The sequence below is a fragment of the Poecile atricapillus genome, chromosome 5 (genome assembly GCF_030490865.1).
Source record: "Poecile atricapillus isolate bPoeAtr1 chromosome 5, bPoeAtr1.hap1, whole genome shotgun sequence".
NCBI lineage: Eukaryota > Metazoa > Chordata > Aves > Passeriformes > Paridae > Poecile > Poecile atricapillus.
The window spans coordinates 17,729,552-17,753,441 of record NC_081253.1 but is presented as its reverse complement, the minus strand read 5'-3'; the positions used below and the strand labels follow the sequence as shown (position 1 = coordinate 17,753,441).

Sequence of the window (23,890 nt, the reverse complement as noted above, 5' to 3'; positions counted from 1 at the left end):
AGTGATCCAGCAAAACAGATGAAAGAGCATATTTACTGCAAAACTAGTGGTGGGAATGAGGAAAGGATCCAGTAATCTAAAACAGGGATGGCAAAACAGTGTTTATAATAAATAAATAAATATATGTCATAGTAGTAGAAGATGAAGGCACTAGGACGACAGCAGGATCAGATTTAAAACCATAATTTTAAAGATAAGCCAAAAAATTTGGATATTAAGTTGCCACAAGGGTCCCTAAAATTTTGTAGCAGTAGGATCACAGTAGAGGGTAGAGAATAAGAACCATAGGGAGTAAGAATCATATTTAGTTTTGAAAAATAAAGTGATCATGCTACCTGGGAGGTAACTGGGAATTATAAAAATATTAATTGGATCTTTAGCATTGTAATTTACAGTCTTGATAAGGTCTTTACTGGACAATTCACTACCTCTGACTATCCAGCTGGGTTTTCTTTGGAGCAAAAGTTAGGGAATAGTAACTACTCAGGTGTCATCAAAAGCAAGATCAGTTTAGTAACACTGAGTCTACTTGGCTACTCCTGCATGAAGGCAGGAAAAAGGCAGCTCTAAGTGGAACAGTCTATACACATTTATTATTTGTATTATCGTTTTTCCTGATAACTTGATTACAAGCCTATCATTCCTTAAGGCAGGTGATGTACAAACCAGATAAGGTACAAAAAAATGGTCAAAAGAGTAATTAATCGTACATGTTTCCAAGTCAAGAGGCAAAACAAAGACATTGAATGAAAATTGGCAGACTGGTAACGGTGTTAGGAGCACCACATCCCAACTGCCAAACTGGCTGGAGGTATTTCTAGGAATCCTTGCAACTGAAGGCCTATAATGGAAGGGGATCTTGATCTGGGGATCAAGAGGAAGTTCTGAGAAGGGCAGACTTCTATCATGCACTGATCAGAGGAAGCCTCTATCTTTACAGGAGGAAGGGAAAAAAAAACCCTTACAAATGATAACTGCATGGAATGAAGTAAGAGTTAGGGGATGGATTAATAAACGAGCTTGGTGTGATCAGATACCCAAATAGGAAAAAGTCTACTTCAATTCTCTGAAGCAGACACAACCTATGTAGATAGCTCTATATTCTACTTCAATTCTGTGCTCAGGTTATGATTACAAACATGATACTCATTTTCATTTTTTCTTGTTACAGTAGTCCTGAAAACCAAAGAGTTATCAGTCCTTCCTTTTGTCTATTTTTAAACAAATTGATAACACAGAAGCAATTAATTAAAAATAGAAGATTTCACCCCTAAAGAATTCAATGGAATCTAAATAAGTTTATGGCACATTTCTGCTTGATGATGTAGTTTTGTAATGGTTGAAGCTAAATTTTTGCTTCCAGATTTTACCTGTGTGTAAGCTGATGAAAGAGAAAGGAATAATAGTATTGCAAATAAAGCAGGATCAAAGTAGGTTCTTTCAATTTAGTTTCAAGGCATGGAAATATATTTTTTTTCCTAAAAAGCTCTTTAGGATTTTATCATGCAATATAGAATTCATAGAGAACTCACAGAAATGTATCACACTTCAGTTGACAGAAAATATTATCAAATGATTTCTCAAGTGTCTTTTTCTCATACTTTCCTTTTTATATTTTTTTCCCAATTCCTTAAAGCCTGTTCATCTTTCTTTTTTGTTTTTTTCTTTTTTATAAGCAAATTTTATTTTTTAGGATGTAAATTTTTGTTCGCAATTTAATGTTTCTGAATTCTGTCCAATGTAATTTATATACTCTAAATCTGTTCACTTTGATAATGAAAGAAAAAAAGAGTATAAAATAAAACTTTGTTGTATTCTCTTTGATAAAGGAGTTCTTTTGATCCTTATATTACACTGAATTTGGTTTAAGGTCATTGAAGTCAATTACATCTTTCATAAGCTAACAAACCCTGCAAAAACACACACAGTTTCTTAGTACTCCTCAACTCTTTTTAGTTTACTATAGCTGATGGGTTTGTCAATTCTGACTGAAAGGTAAGTAAAATAGAGCAAGTATGTTGCAAGTGCACCACTTTGGATTTCCCAGAGATACATATTTGTTAATTTTTAGTTCATTTTTAGAATCGTGTTGAACACAACATTATGAAACAAGGAACTTCAGTGAAATCCAAATCTCACAGGCATTGTCACAGGATTTTGGCACCACTGTGATGAACACACCTTGTGAGAATTCTTTTTACTGATGAATGTGCACATTACAATGAACTTGTGCATTGTTCTAGATTGTGTATTCCTTCCCTTTCCAGACTGTACACTATGTTTGCTGACATGCAAGCTTTTGTGAAGCCCATGAGCAACAAGAAAACCAACTGCAGGTTAAGGGCTTTCCTTTATTCTGCAGTAAGCACCTGCTTTGCTCTTAGTCTTTCTTTAGCAGGGACTGTCATGTGAGTGGAGGACTCTGACATGAATGAATCAACATTAAGAGAAAATAGTATTTTTTTTATAAGCCACCTGTAGATACAGATTTGGATTTTGATATTATATGATGCAACCTTCCAATTTCCCTTTTCACATGAAGTATCTCTTTCTTCCTATTCCCTACTTAGTCTGTGCTTTGGTTCTCTGTGTTTTTATGTAAATGCTGTGTCTTTGCTTTTTGTAGTTAAAATATTCTTGTAAGTGTTGCTATTTCAAAGCTCATATTTTTGGAAACCAGAAGATATACAAAGGTGTTGAAGAACTAACTCTGCTCAGATTTATCATACCTTTGATTGATTGGGGAAATGACTTTCAGTTGACATCTGAGCCAACAAGTTAGCTGAAATAAAATTTTGTTTAATACCTTTGCATCAATAATCTAGGCACAGCATCATTGATTGAGAAAGTCTGATCAATAGAGTATTACTGACTGCCTAACTGTAACTTTGCCAGACTTTTTTGTTAATTCTGCTGATGACCTTCGTACCACTGCTTTTCAGGTTCACTGTTTTTTTCCCTTTGAAATTCAATTTGCTCCATTTGCTATTATTTAAGGAATTTACACATTCAATTGATTTCATTCTACCTGATACCATATGAGTTTAGTATATAAAAGATTGTGCATGGGACAAAATTTCTGTAGTTCCAAATTAGAATCTTCATGAGAAATTCACCTCAGGGAAGACATAATCCATGTAAAGAAAAAAGGAGAATATAAATAATTTATTTTAACCCTGTGGATACGATGGCATTTTCATCTTGAGATTTGCATTCAGTGTAGATGAAGTAGCAAGGAAAAAGTGAAATAATAATCTCAAACAGTCGCAGATAGTTATTCAAGAATAAGAAAACAGTTACAGAAATAATGGAAAATCCAAAATCCTAACTAATCATTCAAATAGGAATTCTCCATTCTGTCTTTTCAAATATTCTCTTTCTCAGTTCACTTCAATTGGGACTTATATGAGCCCTTGTCTCTTTGTGACATTCTTCAAGTATCTCCATGCATACTTCTATGGAACAAAACAACTGTTTCTTTGAAAGTTATTTAGCAATTTGAGATTATTTAATGTTTCCCTTATGCACAGGCAAGACCGAATGCAACATCTAGATGTATTTGTCTTACCTAACAACATGTTGAGAAAAATACATTGTTATTTGTTTGATATAAATTAATGGCTTATGTTTTTGTAGTTAGGAAGTTATTAAAAAGTAAAATATGTTAAAACACATCCGTTTTTCTATGATTGCCCTATTAACATTTCATTGCTTGTGGAACATACATGTCATCTAGCCCTATGTAATTTTCTGATACTAGAAATTGAAATCAGATCCTGTGCTAGATGTGTGAATGTGTAATGCAGCACCTGGCAAGGAGTCTAGTAAACTGGTTTGTTCTGAGGCTGGCTGCTCCAAAGTCTTCGTTTCAAGCTCTTTAGAAGTCCAACAAGGACAACCGTAGCAATGTTATTTTTTCTCCTTGACATCTTATAGGGTCCACGCATCTTTACAAGATCTTCCATAGGCAAGGGATCTTGCCACCACTGGCTATAAAGTTTCCTGAGTGTCTTTCTACCAGCTGCATAGCACAAAATGTCTTTAATATTCTGTCTGGATCAGAAATACAGACCTTCCTAGCAAAAGGGTATCACATTACTCTTAATCTGCTTGACCTTGATTTTAGAGTGAGATGAAGGCATCTGTATTCCATTTAACTAAGAAGATGTCTGCTTGTGAGATAGCCAGATTTACCCACCTTTTACCCACCTTCCCACTTATCTGAGCACTGCCTAAGTGCAAAAGGCAAGCAAATTTGAGACTATTAATGTTTACATGATTCAGACTTGAAGGTACATGTGCAATAGAATTGTTTACAAACAAGTTAAGTTTGGAGGGATGCCATTCTGATTAATAATAATATTTATGTTTGGGTAAAGGCAGTGACACCAGTGAAACTTGCTAAATGTATACAGTGTATTAGATAATGGTATTAGGTCCAAGATGGCATTCAGTCATACTTCAGGTTATCATATTGAGATATATTCTACCCAACACATTTCCATTTCAGAGATAGAGACAGCAAACAAAAAATTAATGGAGCAATTATATATACACCCATTATGAAATAAGAAATTGACATCTAAAAATTCTAAATGTTCTGTTAATTTGTTTCTCTAAATTAATTCTATTTAGAGAGCCATGTAATTCTTTCTAATTTTAATAATACCTATTTTTTTCATAAATAATAAAATTAAATCATTCTCCTTATATGTTCAGTAGAACCATCAGACCATCTTTGGCATTTCGTTGTCCAATGAATAGTATTGTATGCATTCCTAAGGTGACACAACACATAAATAACGTTAAAGCCTACTGTTCAAAGTCAAAAAAAGTGAATGGTGCTAGAACCAGGAATTAACTTTAAACCTGACTGGAGAATGAAATGTCTCCTATGAAAAAAAGAATTGGAAGCAGATCTCTTGAAAACAGGTATTTTACAAAATCCTGGTTTGAAGATTGAACATTTATATGATTTGTCTTGATTCTCTGTTTAATGTTCTCTTAAAAATCAGGTATCTATGATAGAGGCAAACATTCTGGTACATTTCAGATATTCAGACACTTATTTAAAGAAAATTAGAAAGCTAGGAAACCACAAAAGAGGTGGAAGGTTTTATCTCGAAAAAATGTCAAGATCTGCAGTCTGTCTCCAGAATAGTCCATTTCTGGAGAGTGACTTTTGAAAATTCCTTAAAATTTGGAAATGGTTAGAGTGGTTTTTTGGGTTTTTTTTTTTAGGGTAGGAATAAGATAATATCTTCAATGTGTTTAGTCACTATGCTGGCATAGTAAATGAAAGCATACTAATTCCATTTTGTTGATCATTTAATCAGTGCAAAGTATGTTCCATTTATCAAATTTTATGATATCTACCTAATGTCTGATTAGAAATATAAATAGAATTTTGCAAGTCCTGGGGAGGGAGAGGGTGGGGAGGTGCAAGGCTCTGCTCTCTTAAAGAATTATTTGAAGTGCTTCTAATTGTGGAACATATTTTAGTTCTGTGTAATAATAAAACAATAGGGTCTGTGGCAATTCCTTGCAAGAATTAAACGTTCTCTGTGTCCTATATTTTTCAGGCTGGATTATAATGTGGTATGATGTCTACTGTATTATTTTTCTCTTTTTATCTTGTTACTATTTTTTTTTACAGTGACCTTCAGGATATGCACTTCTTGAAAAGTCCTACTGAAGTCAGAAGGTAAATAAGACATAAACTGGTAATACCTACAATTCCAGGATCTGAGTCTAATTTCTTGAAAGCTTTACAATGCTGTTTCCTGGGCCTGCCATTTCATTAGTTATTCATCATCATAATGACTATATTTATTATTACTGCTAAAAATAGGTAATGATGGCAGTATTTCATCTAATGGATTCACTTTGTCCCTGCTTGAAAATGTTGATCTGTCACTTACAGTAGGTTTATAAGGCTGCAATATTATCTTAGTGAAGCTGTTTGTGCTTGTAAGTTTTTCATATTTGAAGTATTACAAATATCTTTTTAACACAGAACTACCAAAATCAAACTTTTGTTTTGCTTAATTTAGAGTAATAAATGACGTATGGAATTTGGAGAGTTGTCTCTAAATGTTATTTAAGTGTCATAGGTTAATCTTTATTACCAGATTCTGTGATTTTATTGACCCTCGGGTTTGCTTAGTCCTCTATTTTTTAGTTAGAAGGATAAGAAAACTTTCTGGTTTCAAATATAAATATACCTCCTAGAGGCTTTAATAAGCTCCCATAGTATACCTTACAGAAAAAATAAAAAAATCCTACAGTTTGAGATTTGATGATCTGAATGTGTAATATATATTAAAATGTACATAGCTTTTTTTAGATCCCCATGAACGGTGAAAGAGATGGTTTCCTTTTAAAAATGTTTTCTTTTAGAAATGGCTCCTCCTACACCAAAAATGCAATTGCTTATGCTTCTGATCTTGTCATTTCACATTTTTTCATTAGCTGTGAAGCTACTTCATATCTCTGAGATAATTTTTTCTGGGGACAGAAAGAGGAAATTTAGCCTGCACATTAGAAATCAACTCATTAGCATACTTCTATAATTTATTTTACTGAAACATTCCAAATACTTATACCACCTCTATAGTTACCTTTGCTTCTGCCCCTCTCTGAGAGCTAGAGAGCTGTTAAAAGTCCTTAAAATTGAATGTTTTAGTTTATGACAGAAAACTGTGAAACAGTCTTAAACAACATTGTCAGAGAACATGCTAAAGAAGGGATATTAGGGAACAGAGTCAACTTAAATGGTTTGAACTACAGATTTATATATCTCAAAGAAGCTATAATGAATTAGGTAGGCCATAAATAAGGATACATTATGCCAAGAATCCAACCTGCAAATGTCAAGCACCTTCTGTGAGCCACTGGAAGATCTGCTGCACAGCTTTGTATGCCCTACAATGTTAAAAAAAATGGATATCCTAAGGTATGACTGCTAAAACATGTGAGCAATAATAACCATGAATTAATGATTTTACAAATAGGACCATCTATGTCTCTGTTTCTTCTGCAACATTACACAGATCACAGATTCATGATTCCGCAATCCATATCCACAGCCATGGTTTTTAGATTATTTTCACTCTCCAAAAAATAATAATTGTCTTCTGGTTTTGCAAATTGTTGCCAGTTTCAGTATAAAGCCTATACTTGCTTCCCTTATTTTTTAAAAACACCTGCTTAATTTTACTTTGTGTGAGATTCCTGGTTAGTCCAAAAGGGAATCTCCTTATCAGCTGTATTTTGGCTATAGAAATAAGTGGACTTGAAAAGTGATGACTGTGGAATCACTTTGGTTTTTAGCTATTTTCAGCAATACTTCCCCCAGGCAATGCAATATTGCGCTGCTATAAGGCCTTTTCTTGGGCCAATACATTTACAGGTCTAATGAAGGAGTTCTGTCCTTGGAAAGAATTAACTTGGCAAAAAATGACTTGTTTGTTATGTTCTCTTATACTAGCTATGACAAATGAAGAGCCAGTGAAGGGTTGACAAGTTCTTGGTCACTGCCTGCTGCCTTGATTTGGTATAATACTGCAAAGAGAATGTCACCCTACTGTTTAGTTTCTTGATTTCCTCTGCCTATAAATATATTGCCATATTGCTGATACTGGAATTATTACCCATTAAAAAATAATGCTGTAAAGATGGCATCCTAGCCAGTCTTGGCATTGCACATTGAAAACAAATAAATGCACAAACTGAAAAATAGCCAACTGAGTGACAGGGATAAATCACCTGAAGAACAGCACACTGAATAAGTAAAGTAAACAAATTATTTCTATATAAATGGTAGAACCTAATCTGGTGAAAATGGTTAGCAAGATACAACAGCATTATCTCTGAGCAACCATCGGATGGCTATTCACCCTATGGCTTACCTAGAGAGAATGAAACATTCTGAGTAGTTTAGGAATTAGAACATGCTGTCTAAGAGGCATATCTAATAGACTTGCCTCATGCCTCTGATGTAAAATATGTAGACACGATATTATTACCCAACCACCTTGGCATCCACCTAATTTTTTTTTTTTTTTTTTTGCATGTGTGCCTCTAGACATAGCAATAACACTATCTTCTGTTCTGCCTAAGCATTATAAAAAAACTTGTGTATCGATATGTTTTATTATTTTCTAGATTACTGGTATTCCTTGAGAAATATTAGAAATATTATCATTCATTCTAGCAAGCATTTACTCTTTTTGCCATGTCATAGCTCAGTCTTCTCAGATACTTTATTTTTATCTCTCAAACAACAGTTTCTTCTCCCAGCAAACAATACTGTTTTGCACGGGCATTTTATAATTCATTCTCTATATACTTCGCTGTCCAAACCAAAATAAATGTAGAATCTACATACAGAATATATTCCCCCTCCATGCACCCTAAGAGCTCTTGTACAGTATTGGAAGAGTGATCAATTACTGGTATGCAGCCCCCATAATAATGAGCAGGTTCTGGGACACACTGGCCATTTGACCAAGATAATGATCGAGTTGTGGTGTAGTAAACACATTCTGCATCCATCCATAGAATGTCATGCATTCTGAATAATATAAAGGGAATGATAGAGATAAAGGGAAATATAGAGATATATAAATACTGTAAGTACCACCCAGACTGGAGATGATGGTATACACAAATCCTGCTTAAATAGTCCTTGGCAGATATGTTGGTATTTGGTGCAGCTACTAAAGCAATACAACAATGTGTGTCAAATGCTATTCTGCACACGATTAAGCTAGAATATTCTGCTAAACGTCGTGTTTTTCTGGTGATGATTTTCAAATTAGCTTTCTAACTTTGCCTACTTTAACCTTTTCATCCTGCACTTCTCTCAGTGTCTCATAATCTTTTATTCTGTGTCTGATCTTCTAGTACCCTGTATATAATCCTTGCTAAAAAATTTCTCTCACTCTAATTGATTTTTCATTTTGAAAGACAAAGAATGAGAAAGCCTAAATCACACAAGCATACCGCTTCTGGTTCTCCTATTACACTTAAAGTTTGCTTTAGTTTTTCTAAAATGTATTTTTCCAACCCAAAATAATTCATTTTAATGGTTTTGCTTTTCTTTTTTTGAATTTTGCTATATATCTAATATTTCTTTGTGGAAGATGTGAATAGAAACTGATAAGTAATTTCTGTTTAGTCTTTAAAAGACATGCTGAGTGGGTGGGTGACTTAAAGATGGACTAGAAACATCATTGCATCAGCATTTATTTTAGCTGCATGAAAGGTACAAGTACATTGATTGATTTTTATAGAAATCTAATTTGAGCTTTAAATTAAAAGATAGTATGTTCATAAATTCAATTTATGTTGAAAGCAGTTACACTGGTTTACCAAAAAAGTAAAACTTTTTTCCAAAAGGTGTTGTGGTTTCTGGAAACCCCTTCACTTTATCACTAAGCAGGAATCCTGTTAATCTAGAAAAACAGGCTTTCATTAAGCTCTTCCCTTGCTCATTCCTCCTGTCTTTTGCCAAGGCTGCAGTGAATGCAATGCATCTGAGTACATGCTCACTACTTAAAGCCGGGGGAAGAACAGGGAAGGGGGGGATGTGTTTGTCTTCCCAAGTCATCGTGTAGTGAAGCCCTGCTGTCCTGGGGCTGCTTGAACATTTGCCTGCCCATGGGAAGTAGGGGATAAATGTCTTGTTTGGCTTTGCTGGTGTGTGTGGCTTTTGCTTTACCTATTGCACAGTTTTAACCCCAGCACACAATTTTTCTCACTTTTACCCTCTTTTTTACCAATCAGGGAGGAGTGAAAAAGAGGCTGTGGGGGGCTGAGTTACTGGCTGAATTAAACCACAGCATCGTGAAGGCTGAGACCTTAGCAGGATCCTAAGATGGAAATGCATTTACACAGATAATCAAAAGATCTGTAGTTTCAGTGTTTAAACAAAATAGATGACTCCTGATGGTTCATAGCATTAGTCAAGTATTGACAATGAGAAGAAACTTCCCCTATGGCTAACTTATTTTTTAATTATCCACTCTGGGATTTCTCATACTTTCCTCTAAGGCAACTTTTACTAGCCTCTCCCATCACCAGTACCACCAAAAGTATTTTGAGCAAGATGGCTGCATCCAGAGGTAAGTTCTTTGAATGCCAATATGGATTACTCTCATTACCCTCTTTAGTTTCAGGTGCCTGATTTATTGAGACAAGGTCGAATTCAGCAATCTTTTTTACAGCTAAACCCCCCAGCTCTTCAGAATAAGTAAGATGTTTTTATCAATATAAGATAGGAGTTGTTATAAAACTTCAGTTGATTGTTTTACATTTAAGCTTTTTTTTTTTTTCCTTCTATATTTCAGAATGTTGACCTGGCTGTTGTCTTTCTCAACACTGGTAGGTCTGAAAGATATAAAATTCACTTTCTTAGCTCTTCATTTCCTATGTATACAAACACAATCTAGATGTCTGTAGCCATCCAGCTCCTGAAACAAATAATTTGATACTTGTTTTTCATAAGACATTGGAGTAGCTCAGTGATGTGTTCAGACCCTCATGAGCAACCTTTTGGTAGGCACTCACTACGTTTAGTAAAAGCAAAGGAGGGAAAAGAAGTGACTGCTAAATACTTTGCCGGTATCTTAATATGTATTCTTTAAAGAAAAGTAATGGAAAGTTTAAATTATATGTACATTTTACAAAAACTTAAATGAATGTCTGTGTCTAATCTCAAGTGCATTTGATTTTTAAAAAAGGACAATTTTGATATTCCATGTTCAATTATTAAGCAAAAATATTCAGTTATCAGATAGTTAATTAAGTGGAACTGACTGTATTCATTAAAATATTTGTTCCAAACAAATGTATTTAACATTCAGATATTATGCAGAATAGGTGACAATTGCATATCTCCATGGAGATCAATAATGGGATTCAGATCATTGTGTAAAGAGTCTGCAAGTTTAATGCAGAGAGAATGTCATTATTATTTCTCTCTTAATGATGGTCATTATGCGCAAACACTGATTGAATTCCATTTGTTACCTGCATTTGAGCTGAGAGGAATAATTACAATTTAAGTGTCTCCATTAAAATTCATAAAAGAATATGAATGCAAAAATTATACTTGAAACTGACAAAATATACTTTGAGGATATAAATTGTGTTTTCTGATAGGCCTCTTAAAAGTATTAAAAATAGCTTCATTTTAATAAGATGGCATATAAAGATCATGCATTATCATCACCTTTATGTTAATTTTCATAATACATGACTAATACTAAAAAGTGAAGAAATTAACTTTTAAAAGTAGAAATTAATGAAACAATAGGCTACTTGTCATACAGCCTATCGGAATGGATACTTCTATATTTGGGTTATAGTCACCCATATTCATAATACCCAGTTAACTCATCAGCTGTTGTATATTGTGGAGATTACCCTGCCATGTTTTCTGTGACATGTTTCAATATGTTTTTTTCCTAATTAAATAGGATGTTATTAGTGCAGCCATTTATTCAAGAAAACCTTTTACATGTTCTATGATTTACTGCATTGCACTGACTGCTTATTGTACCATGAGAGTGATTCAAGTGCTTACTACAAGTACAGAAGGGCCTGATCCGTGATGGTGCTCAGCTTTTCAATAGTTCTTTCTGCCTCTTGACTTCTCACTGAGGTGCTTAGTCCTTTATAGGATTAGATCCTTAAGCTATAATTATTAATAGCAGCAATACTCCTGAGGGACTGCCTGATGACATATCTCCTGAAACAGTAAATGACAGCAGAAGACACTTCTTGCCATCTTTATATACTAAGAGATGACAGGCTGGCTTGTGGAAGTAAGGTTTCTTTGCTAAGGGTATGTTAGTATGAAACACCAATACCCGTTATGCATTCCCAAGTAAACATGTAGGGTCCTTCTGATGGGATATTGAAATGGTTGTTTTCATTCTGCCTTTTTTTTAGGATTTCTCTTTTTAGTACAGACATAGCTATATTAGGTAAGCTTATTGAATACATGCAGGTGAGCTGTTCTGGGTGGGTGATCTTTTCATACGTCAGTTCCTGGGATGACCAAGGGATCTCTGGCTGTCAGTTTTAGGACTGAAGTTTGCCTTCTTTTGTGAGGGCTGATTGTGTTGGAGACTAAAGATGCCTTTTGGCAAGGCACATACATGTTATCATGTTTTAACTTTGTTATATTTAATATTATTATTAAGCTTATTATTAAGGGTGACAGCAGAATTCTGTTACTGAGATTATACGTGGATATTGTATCTTCCTGATTATTTGTCCCAGTTAGATGAAGTCTTAAAAATAGTTGATAAAGCTTTACAAGGACAAAATACTGTGCTCATCAAGAGAAAAAAAAAAAAAAAAAAAAAAAAAAAAAAAGAAGAAGAAACCAAAGAAGAAGCCAGGATATTTACAGCATTTCAACTTGTATTTTTCACTCTAATCTTTTTCTGGCACTTCACTATTAAAATTATAAAGGAGAGTCTAGAATTGTATAACTATTTAACACTTGGTTAAACACTATTCAAGTATTTGTCACCAGGCAAATGCTTCCCTATTAAGTGAAATTTATGCTAAAATGGTTCTGATTAAGCAGTAGTCATTGCCATTTACAGTTGGTAGACTAAACAGTTTCCCTGGAAGATATCTCAATTAAGTGGCTGTCCAAATGAAACGTGTCACTATTAAATGGTGTTTGCTACACTATTATACTTTACTCTTCTGAATGGTGTGATTTAAAATATAATTCAGTTACTAAACAGCAAGAAGTGCTTCACATATATAGCTTTCATTCTTAGAAGAGGCATGAAAAAAATGTGAATAGCACTTGGTTTAAAGAAAAATTCAGGGCTTAGCATTAATCAGTAACAACTGAATATGCATGATTATTGGCAGAACAAGTTTGTAGAATTGGCTTTGCGGAACTGGGATGAGAGACACAGAGGTGACAGTGCACGTAAAGTAAGGAGTGAGCAGTTTCATGTAAATAAGCTTTCTGTGTCCAGCCTAGAATCTGCAACCATGGAAAAATTGGATTCTGCAAACCAGTGAGTTCTTGCTGAATCAGTGGGCAGAGCTTCAGAGATCCATATCCTCTCTGCATTGCCTCTTCCTCTGGGCAGAAAACTAAAATGATTTTACAAGAATTTATTAGAACTCAAAATCTTCACACCTTTGCTGTAAGTTTATTAGCTTTTAAAGCTCTTGCAATATAGCTAAAAAACATGCTATAAGAGTTCCTAGAACTTTGATAGATATAATAAGCAATTATTATGGGACTGACATTCTAAATGGGAAAAAAGACCTCTGTCCCTTCTAAAGAAATGTAGAATACTTACCTTACAGGAGTATAACTGTGCTTCACAGTCTAATATGTGAATTTGACCTAAGCTTTTGATTCTCTCAGCAGCTACTAATGGTAGTTCAGATCAACTGGCATTAAATCACAAGTATAAAAAAGCATGGGGAAAATAGCCGTCAATTGAATTTCTTAACTAGTTACTCCTGATTGACCTCACATTCTCCTGCTTGAACTGCTGTTTCTCAGGTATGCAAATCTCGCCTTGATTGTATACTTATGGGTAGACTTCTTCCTAAATCCTTGGGGGAGTAAAAATCCTTTCTCACAAATGTTCAAGCTAATCAAATGCTACCTTCTCCCATGTCTTATTTCTAGTTACTCTGACATGGCAAGAAAAGTTCAAGGCAACAATAATTGCCCTTATAATGCTTTTGGAACAATTCAATGCATGTAGGTCAGGCAATGAGAAGTGGACGGTTTCAGAAATGAAAAATCATATTTAATCGCTTTTTAAAAAAGCATTGAAAATGACCTTGTTAAAATCAAGTCATACCGTGCTGCTAGAAGATATTTTCTCTCTGTGGCTTTATTTTATTTGATAGTCTTGTGGTTCTGACAATAAAAGCTTGAGAAATATTCTCAGTATACTTTAAGAGTGATTTCAGCTAAACACCACCCCAAAATTATAGAATGAACCCACTCTCTCCCTAGTCACCACTCTTTTCTGTACTGAACAAACTGTAAACCAGAAAAATGCCTTTGTTCACTGCATGAGCACTTTGTCAAAAACGGAGGGTCCTTGCCATACCAGACCATTGGAAAATAGCATATACAAATAGATTTGTAAAAGTCCCAAAAAAATAAAGTTATCTATAATTCTGATGGCAGTAAAGCCTGAAGTAATTTAAGAACAAGGATTCAATACATTCTTTCTATGAAAAGCAAAATATTCTGCTGCAGAGGTAGGCTGAATCCATACAATCCTTTTCCCTTGTTTCCAGTAATTATAGAGGCAGTTGAGGCAGAATCAGGAACTCAGACTCAAGTTTGCTGTATCCTAAGGCTATGTACACCCAGTATTTACCTTTAGGTTTCTTAAGTATTATAGACCAGCTCTGTGTCAAATTATATTCCCTGGTTTACTTGCAGTAACTCAGTTACAAGATTACAGGAAAACAGCACAGAGAATACAAGAACTACTCTGCTGCTTGGCAAGTCTGTGTTTACACAATCTCAAAACGATGTTTTATGTATATGCATGGAGAATCATGTCCACTCTCTACTGAAGTTTTTACATAACAGATGGTACAGTTTGAATTTTTGTGTGCAAAATATTGATATCAGGTAGAGAGACTTTCTCATCGTGGCTTTTTGTTAAAGATAGCTTTTTCTAGCTATAGGAATACTCTGGCTTGTGTTTATTTTTCCCTTTCCAACTGAAACTACAAGGAAAATACTCCTGCATCTTGCCAAATCAGAACAGATAATTTATATATTGCATTTTATCCAGACACAGCTGAACACAGTATTTTGTAGTATCTGACCAAGTATTTCAAACCATATTGAAGCTTCTTGCACTATTGCTACACTCCTTTTCTGAGTAGCTTTGTGGCATTTGTGCACGTTTAACATTATGTCCAATTTACACAGCATGTTAATGAATGATCCCGCATTAGGCCTTGGAGCTCTGTTCTTCTGGAGCTAGGAATCCAAGGCTCTGCTCCAGCCCTGGCTTTTATACCTATGCATAAAAAACATTAATTACACCGATTAGGCTTTTACCTAACCTTTTACCAGCATAACTGAGTGGCAAGCAGAAGTTGCATGAGCACCTGCACCTTTAGGTACCCCACTGTAAACACAGGTTGTCTGTCCACAATTTATTAGTTGCAGACATTTAACTTACACTCACTTGAGCAGAATTAAGAGTGTTTACTTTCCTCATAAGAGGGCAGTCAGATATGTACCAATTTTGTTTTAACTGTGGAGAGCAGGGAGCTGGGAGCAGTGTGGGGAAGGGATCCAGGAAGGCCTAATCAATCACTGACAGATTACAGCTAAAGCCACTTCCATACCCATTAAAGCAGGACAAATGCAGAATTGCAACTGAACAACTTCTAGTTTTAAGCCAACAGTGGGACTTCCTAGTTATTTATCAAAGTCATTGCTGGTAAGCAGCATGCCTCACTGCTCAATTGTACTTCACAGCAGACAGAGCTGACTGAAGCTTCAGCCATGAAAGAAGTGTTTATGCCCTCAGCTGTGGTGCTGTCAGCCCTCTGGAATTTACTGTAAATCACACAGCTTTTATTGCAAGATTTAGTAGCTGATCCTCTGTGGGCTCTATTCACTGCAAGCTTGTTACTATTTGGATGTTAGCCTCAGTCCATAAAGGGACTTGCTACACATCATCAAACAGCAGCGGAAAACCAAAGGTTTCATTTTTCAATTTTCTAAACCCTAAACTCCTCAACAGTCATTGAATTTCATTGCAGAAAGTGGAAGTCTACTTTATTATGGTACTCAATTTCCCCAATGGAGTTATACACTTATAACATTACTTTTATTTCCAATGACAGGATCTGGCCATCTGTCCTGGCTGTAATTTCATAACACACTCACAAGTTTTTATTTTAAGGGGATTTCTAGATATTACATTGAGCTTGTGACAAAATTGTAATGTAGATATAAAGGCCACAAATAATGATAACTACATTCAGTGCTGCCTAACATCTTAACAAAGTATTTTTTATTTTTTTTTCTATTTCAAGTATAGAGGCATCTGGGTAAGCTTATAACACAATTGAACTGACAAATAAAAAAAATAAAAAAAGTTTTGAAAAGCTAGAAAATACAAAAGGATAAGGGCTTTCATGAGTGAGCCTCAGCCAGGACAGCATTATTCCACAGGCAGTATGTATTTTATCAAAAATGGTACTGTACGTCAGTTTTATCAGAGTCATTCCTACTAAGATCAAACGAGGGAATAAAGGGGAATGCTGAAATGTTTCTCTGTAATCACTGTGGTTATTCCCGGCAAGGCAAAGGGACCTGACAGGGCATTTAATTGTGTTTGTCACGCGGTTCGCAGGGGAGGCCAGGCCCGCGCCTACCCGGGGAAGCCGCGGCCCGAGCGCCCCAGCGCCCCTCGGCACCGGGGGGCACCGGGGCCGACCAGCCCGGCCAGCACCGGGGGGCACCGGGGGCCGGACAGCCCGGCCAGCACCGGGGGGCACCAGGGCCGGACAGCCCGGCCAGCACCGGGGGGCACCAGGGCCGAACAGCCCGGCCAGCACTGAGGGGCGCCGGGGCCGCTGCCTTTCGGGCGCTGGTGCGAGGCCTGCCGTGCCAGCGCGGCTCCCTGCGGGAGCGAGGGTCCCCAGGCCCGGGCAGTGCGGGGCTGCAGGCAGAGCTGGGGTGTGAGGGAAGCGAAGGCACTGCCTCTGGAGATGTTCCTCTGTGCTGCATGAAACCATTCATAGAGCAGCTTCCAGAGCCAGTGCTTCAGCGAGGTACGTTTGCTGCAAGGTCGAAGCAAGTTTTGTTATTATTCTTGCTTTCCAGTCACTTCCACAATTCCACTGTTTATGCTTAATTTTAACAAAGTTATGTGGAATTACTATTTTAACCATCACTTAAACCTGACCTGGTTTCTATGGTAAGAAAACCTTCACAATAGCTTCGCTCAGAGGATAAAACAACAAGAGACTTAGACCTGCACCCACTTTCTCCCACAGTCCCTCTGAAAGTAGTGTCTGGGTTCTGTTTTGGTTTTAGAAATGTTATGATGAAATAAATAGCAAATGTACATACTAAAAACATATTTCTAATTTTTTTCCTAGCTTTATAGTAATTTTTGCTTTGTGATTGCCTTGGTTTCACCAAGAAAAAGAATTTTACACTTTTGAACCTTAAAACCAGAGAATGAATCAAAGTGGAGGGCTTATTTCTGTTTGATCTAATATGTAACAGGTGATTTAAGCAGATGTTCCTTTTACAATCAAAGATTAGGCCCCTGATCAGTATCATTATCAGAAATCTAACAAAGGCCACAAAGAAACCTTTGTGGCTGTATGTACTATATATATGCTTTCCTGTGCATACATTTAGAGACCTATGTTTTAGTCGTAACACTAAAATAGTTTTGGCAAAATAATAATTTTCTTTTTGTTTTTTTCTACAAGAACATAAGTGGTGAAGCAGTTACTTGGTTTCTTCATCTGTGAAGTACTACGTTTTTAAACCCTCAGTATTTCTAGCCACTTCTCCTGTTACCATACTACCTCTCCCAGCATTTTTTTTTTTTTAATTTCAGGAAACATTTTGTCATTTTTGGATTTCTGCAGTTAATCCAGTAATCTTTACTACCAAAGTCATCCAATTATTATGCTAGTGCATTTTAGTAAAAAGTTTAGCTAAAGCAGCTGGCAGAAAAAAAGCGTGCCTGGTAAATCAGTCCCTGGCATCACCATAGGAGCATTTCCTACCTGTTTGTGTGCAGCTGCAGTGCTAAGGCACTTGTAAGAAGTATTCTTGTCAATCCATACATGACACCCAGGATATGTATGTATGTGTGTATATATATATATATATATATGTATATATACACTGAAGGGTGGTTGCCTCTAGGAGATTCCCTGGGGTGCCCTGATATGCTGGAGCAAACTGAAGAGCTGTTTGGACTATAGTTGTGAGTGGGGTGTTGGGCCAAATTACAGAATATTCCAAGCTGGAAGGGACCCAAAAAGATCATCAAGTCCAGCTTGTAAGCAAGTGGCCCATACAGGGTATGAACTCACAAACTTGGTGTTCTTAGCACCAGGCTCTGAGCAGCTAAACTATCTGCAAGTCAAATCTTTGTCAGGATACTCTGAAAGAATCAAGTAATCTCTACTAAAGTCAGTTTAAGTTCTTGCCCAGTACATAAGTGATCTCTCTTACACATTGCACAAAGCAACAAATTGATTTTTTTCCAGTAACAGGCCTGAAACTGAGCTGTTTCCCAAAGAAAGGACTCATTAACCCGAGCACAATATACACATGGGGAGCAGCTGCTTTGTCAAGAGCATTCTGTTTTTAAAAATAATTAAATTTCCTTCATGGATGTGAAGGGTCTTTTTTTATTCTTTATAATGCTAAGGTAGTTTTTCCTTACAGTGAGCTGTCTTTTTTCTCCCCAATATCTCTTTCTCTTTTTTTGTTATCATGAGGAAAACTAGTCTAGTCAGGTGTGCAAGTTTGGTGGATGAGGCATGGGTCAGAGGACCATGGTTACCACATGGAGGTCCTGTGTGCAGGGACTTGTGTTTTGAAGGCAGCCACTAAGAACCCTGCAAGTCCACAAACACCTGAGCCAAGAAGAGTACACAGCTTGTGATAAGCCAGTAGAAGGGGACCTTGTCCTCTCAGTAGCACTATTCTGTTAGCATAATTCTGATTTCTTTCTGCTAACGTAATGACAGTGATTTCACATAAAATACTACTGATTTACAGAGAAGGAAGACTACAGTCAAGTTTGTATACGGGCCATGTCTGTTATGACTTAGAGATTTTTCACATCCCAGTAACCTTATTTCCTAATTTCTTTTCTCATGACCTCCATCTCATAACCATCAATTCTTTCCTCCTAAATTCAACCAGACTAATTCTCCTTATGATAATAATTACCTAATAGGTTTGTAGAAGAAATGGCTTAGTAGTTTGTTCCAAAATTCTCAAATACACTAAGTAAATGAAAATTATTGTATCTTAAATTATCAAGCTAAGAACCCACAATAGAAGAATAATTTACCAATATTGAAAGAATAGGCAATTTACTTTGACAACTTATTTCAAGCAATTTGAGTGTGCAGGGAGCAAGATACATAGTAATTATCGTGTATGAAATTTAGAAAAGGGTATTCTCATAATTTTTTTTTTCTCTGAGAAAAATCACTGGCATTTTAAAGTGAGTTTATTCTTGGCAGTCCAAATTTATCAGTGGTCAAAACTCACATTTCCATAGATTAGACAGACAGCTTAAACACTCTCAGTATTTAGGAATTGTGTGTAGAGGTCCCTTGGGATTTACTCATGCTGTAAAGCACGTTGTGATCACATTTTGTGAGTTCTCTGTTCACTAAAGCCCCTCCAGCCTGTTCACTGCTGTTCTGTCTGTTGGTCCTGAGGGATGTAAACTCAAGTAAAGGGTAGTCTTAAAATATGAAGGTATTTTTAGCATAGAGGAGAAATGAAACAGTGTATATAAGGGCCAAATTCACTGGTGTTGTAAGGAGATCCATAATAATTTACTTCAGTGGATTTGTGCCTGCGTCTGCAAGTGGATTGGTGTGTTTGGTTCTAGATATGTAAAACAAGTAATGAAAAACCTTTGTACAATAATGCCTGTGTAAGAGCCAGACATACAAGTGGGCTCTAATTTGCATTCTCCCTTCCATGGGATTTTCTACAATTCCCAAAATATGGATATTCTCAGTGCAACAAATGGTCTCCTACCCAGGAGATTTACCTTTCCTAAGTATATATAGCAATAAATACTTCAACCAGTTAAGTTTCATAAAATGTATTCTAACCATCACCCTATTTACCCTTTAAAATACCAAGTATATTGAGTCAGGTTACCTTCCCAAATAAATCTGGATAAATATGCTAATATAAAAAAATGAGGATGTTTGCCTTTGAAGTGGTACAATGCCTGATTGTAATTGAAAAGCTTATATATACAGAATAAACTACAGAGTAAACAATGAATATGTAACCATGTAGATAAGAGTGCAAATAATATAAAGAAGAAGGTAGGTACTATTGTATACAATAGACATGAGTTAAGCAAAGACATGCTTTTAAAACAATGCAAGAATCTTCTTTTCTTAAATTAAGTTTTTCTGAAATCCTTCTTGTTCCTGTGCTAGGAAAGCAGGTCACTCTTCTGGTCAGGAATATCTCATATTTCAATTCTCAATATCTCAGTTTCAATATAATCACTTCTGATTCCGATTGGGTCTTATATTTCTCCTTTCTCAGCTTCAGGGCAATAATCATTAATCTTACAATCCTTGGAGATGACATTTTTTTTGGAAATATGAAGTGGTTGACATTCTTTTTGTCTGCTGTATGTCATTACATTTTGACCCTTCTGGAAGGCGATGGCTGTGCTGCAGGCAATGGGGAAGCCACCTCCTCTGTCTTGTCCTGGCTACCACAGGGGGCAGGGGATTTCCTGGAGGTACACAGGATGTGTCTCCATGGAGGGCAGCTGGCACTTTCTAGGAAAACTTCTGTAATGAGGGGATGGTTGGGAAGGAAAACCCAGCCAGCAGGGCTTGATCAACAAGGGAGACTGAGAAAGGCAGGGAGAGAACAGCCAGGTAGTCCTCAGAGTCTGGTAAAAAGGAGACTTTTCATGCTCAAACTCTGTAACTTTACAACTGGAAACTTTCTGTCCTGAGTCCAAGTCTGGAGGAAAGCCTGCGTGTCAAAAGGCTACGGAATACACACGGGGATGCTCCTCTTTGGGGAGCAGCTTGTTTTTTCCTCTTTTAGACGGGATGCTGACTCCTGCATGTCTCATATCCTAAGCTGGGTAACCTTGCAGGGCTCTTGACATGCTCCTGGTGCTTTCTGGGATGCTGCCTTCAATAATGAGCTCTTGAATGAGCTTTCATGGGCAAGTCTATGTCAGGACTCAAGCTCATTCAAGGGCTAGTCACAAATGGTGAAGGTGTTAATTGTGTTGTGAGTGCAGGGTTGATCAGGTTATTGAGGTGTGACTAAACTACTTCCTGATTATGAAGTATTTTTGAAATGACTTGTTTAACTTTTGTTTGTAAATGGAAAGGATTTTTCAGCCAGCCTATAAAACTATTTTGTATTGATTTGCCATAAAACCCTTGGTTCAGCTGTAAACTACTCTTTGGCCATAAATTGTCTGTAAATCTGTTAGTACAGCATGATAGGTTTCTTAATTCATTTATTGAGTTTTCCTTTCTATTTTTCTTAATACGCGAGAATGTATCTGTGTCCAGATCCCTGTGCATACAGGTGGTGCCTCAATACACATCCTTTAATCATTCAGTCAACTATTAGCAGATTTCTTCAATTTATGCTCACTTTGAGATCTTTTTACTTGGGCTTACATTTGCTGAAATGAGGCTTTGACCAGAAGCATCTGTGCATATACCATCAATAAAAGGAGGCACAATGATTAAATCAAACAAATATCTGAGAATTCTTATGTGCTTTGCTTCCTCAGATTTGAACAGATTTTGTCTCTGTGTAAGTGCAAGAGCATGTTCATATGACTGCCATGAAGCCAGTTTGCCTATTGCACCACCGGTGAATGGCACTTGCTTTAGCATTTCATGTCAGCAAAATTGGCAAGCCATTTGCAATCAATGGTAAGCAATCTGACACAACTTCTAATTGAGTAATCTACTAGCTGCATTATAGGAAAAGAGATTTTTAGATTTATTCTTGTAATTATACTTCCAATATTCCCTTATCATGTTATTCTATTCTCTCCAATATAATAGTTATTTGTGACTATGTAGAGACTTCTACACCAGTTAAAGTCAATATCAGTGCATAAGACACAGACAGTACATCCATCCATCCTCAGTACTCAGAATGTCTTGAAAACAATTGTTCCTTTTTTTCCTTACAAAAAAACTGAGAACAGTAGTACTTCTTTTTCACCAGAAACATGGTTTTGAATGTTTCAATCCATGCTTTCCTGTATTCTTGAGCAGATGCTGCTGTGTATCTTGAGACATACCAAAACCAGTATGTCTCTCTCCTCTCTCCCCTTTGGTCCATTCCACATCATTACTTCTCTGGGAGTGGAATCCCTTAATCCACTAGCTCTTAGGTCAGGCCCTATGTTGTAATCCCATGAGTACCAACCAGTAACTACTTTTACAGGTCCAGGCATGGGCCCTCCTTTATCTTTTGAAGCCTGGAACAGTAGCTCTCATTAAAAGGACCCCCAAGCAACTTTTCAGCATACCAAAATAAAAAGCAGGGGGTCTACACCCACATTCACATACCAAAGTTTCCCTGTCTATCCACAGCTCAGTCAGCACCAACTTGTCATTCACGTCTGAGCCAGGAGGAAGAACTTGCTTTTATTTACAGGCTGTTCTGACTACTTCTGAATTTTCCAGGCTGACAGTTTTTTCTTACTCTGGACTGTCTTTTCTACTTTGGCCAAAAATGCTTTCCTGTCTGTAGGACAGGATCTTTTTACAGATCAGTTTTTTCTGATCTTCCTCTTCTCAGGCTTAACACAGGGAGTCCCTCTTTCTAGCTATAAATCCTGTGCCAGTGTTTTGAGGGATGTTCCTTATCTGGGCCATTCTTTAATCTTCCCTTCACTGTTCTTTACAAATCTTTTGCAGCTTCCTTTGACTGAACTCAGTCCATTCAGGTTAAGCAGCAACAGAAAACTGAACAGGAAAAAGCCACTTTTCATAGTCATAGGAGGATACAAATATGTTTTTCCCATTCGTCAACTGTTTCCTTCAGAAGTGGCCAACTTGATAGCTGTTGATACAACAGATGTGTTTTTTTGCTTTATACTGTTTCAGGTATATTTTCATATGTCACACATAAAACAGTGGTAATCTGAACATATTTATTATCTCTGACTACCTGAGGCCTCAGGTTCAGCAGGAGAGCTGCACCTGTTCCTCAGAAATGTGTGCTCTGGCTGTGGATATGCAGATGAATACATGCAGAGCAGGATGCTGGGAACAGACTTGTTCAGGACTATCAGTTGAATAGCTGCTTACTGCTGAGATATCAGGAGATACCCCATCAGGAGACAAAATTTGCTGAAAAAAATATTAGAGAATTGTATCAAGTCTTAAAGGTGATAATTAAAAAAAAGGTAGTGGAAGTAGTTGGTAGTGTATGTACAAATTAGGAGTGATAAAATCTCCTTCTAGCTTGATTTGGCGCTGATGCTATTGTTTAAGTTTTGTGTAAGTCTTTGTATTTATGTCTCTTGTTGATGTGAGTCTGCTTTCCCTTTTGTATAAACTGCTGAAGGTCAATATTTTTGGTGTCTTCTCACCATCTGCCTTCCCCGCCCTGTGTTTGTGTCTTTATAGTGTTCGGTTGAAACCCATGAAGCACCTGTACCTTGGAGGTTAAGAAATTCTTACGTGTGCCTCAGTTCAAACGCTCCTGGTGCTGCCCTCGGATCATGCTCTGGGGAGAGTCTGTCACATGGCCACAGCATTGTTGTACTTTGTTTCCTTTTGAAAGCTAAGGAACATCTTGCATTGCAGAGCTAGCTGGGGTGATTTGTACTGTTACAGAAGATGCTGCTTTAATTACTGCTAAAGCCAGCCCAGGTTTTGTGTTAGTGGACACAGCAGACTTCAAGGATCAGTCTTCACCTAGGATAGACAGAGTGACACCTCTGGGTCTTTAGTAAACTCAAGAAGACAAGCAAACAGGACTGCAGCTGGCAGAGGTCTCCACACTTCCATGGACAGTATTTGTCCCCTTTATATTAACACCACCCCCTGCCCTTCCCTGCCCCAAATCAGAGTAGATCTTGCCAGACTAAATGGATTT

At 36.7% G+C, this 23,890-nt stretch overlaps 1 long non-coding RNA gene across 1 annotated transcript in view; it reads left to right on the top strand.

Moving 5' to 3' along the window:
- LOC131579962 (uncharacterized) overlaps nucleotides 1–23,469 on the top strand; it is a 29,719-nt gene extending 6,250 nt beyond the window's left edge. Inside the window, exons 2-4 of the long non-coding RNA XR_009277786.1 lie at nucleotides 5,657–5,704; nucleotides 10,353–10,386; nucleotides 23,419–23,469. This is a non-coding gene — a long non-coding RNA (uncharacterized LOC131579962). The remainder of the gene's footprint in view (nucleotides 1–5,656; nucleotides 5,705–10,352; nucleotides 10,387–23,418) is intronic.
- Nucleotides 23,470–23,890: the final 421 nt, after the last annotated feature.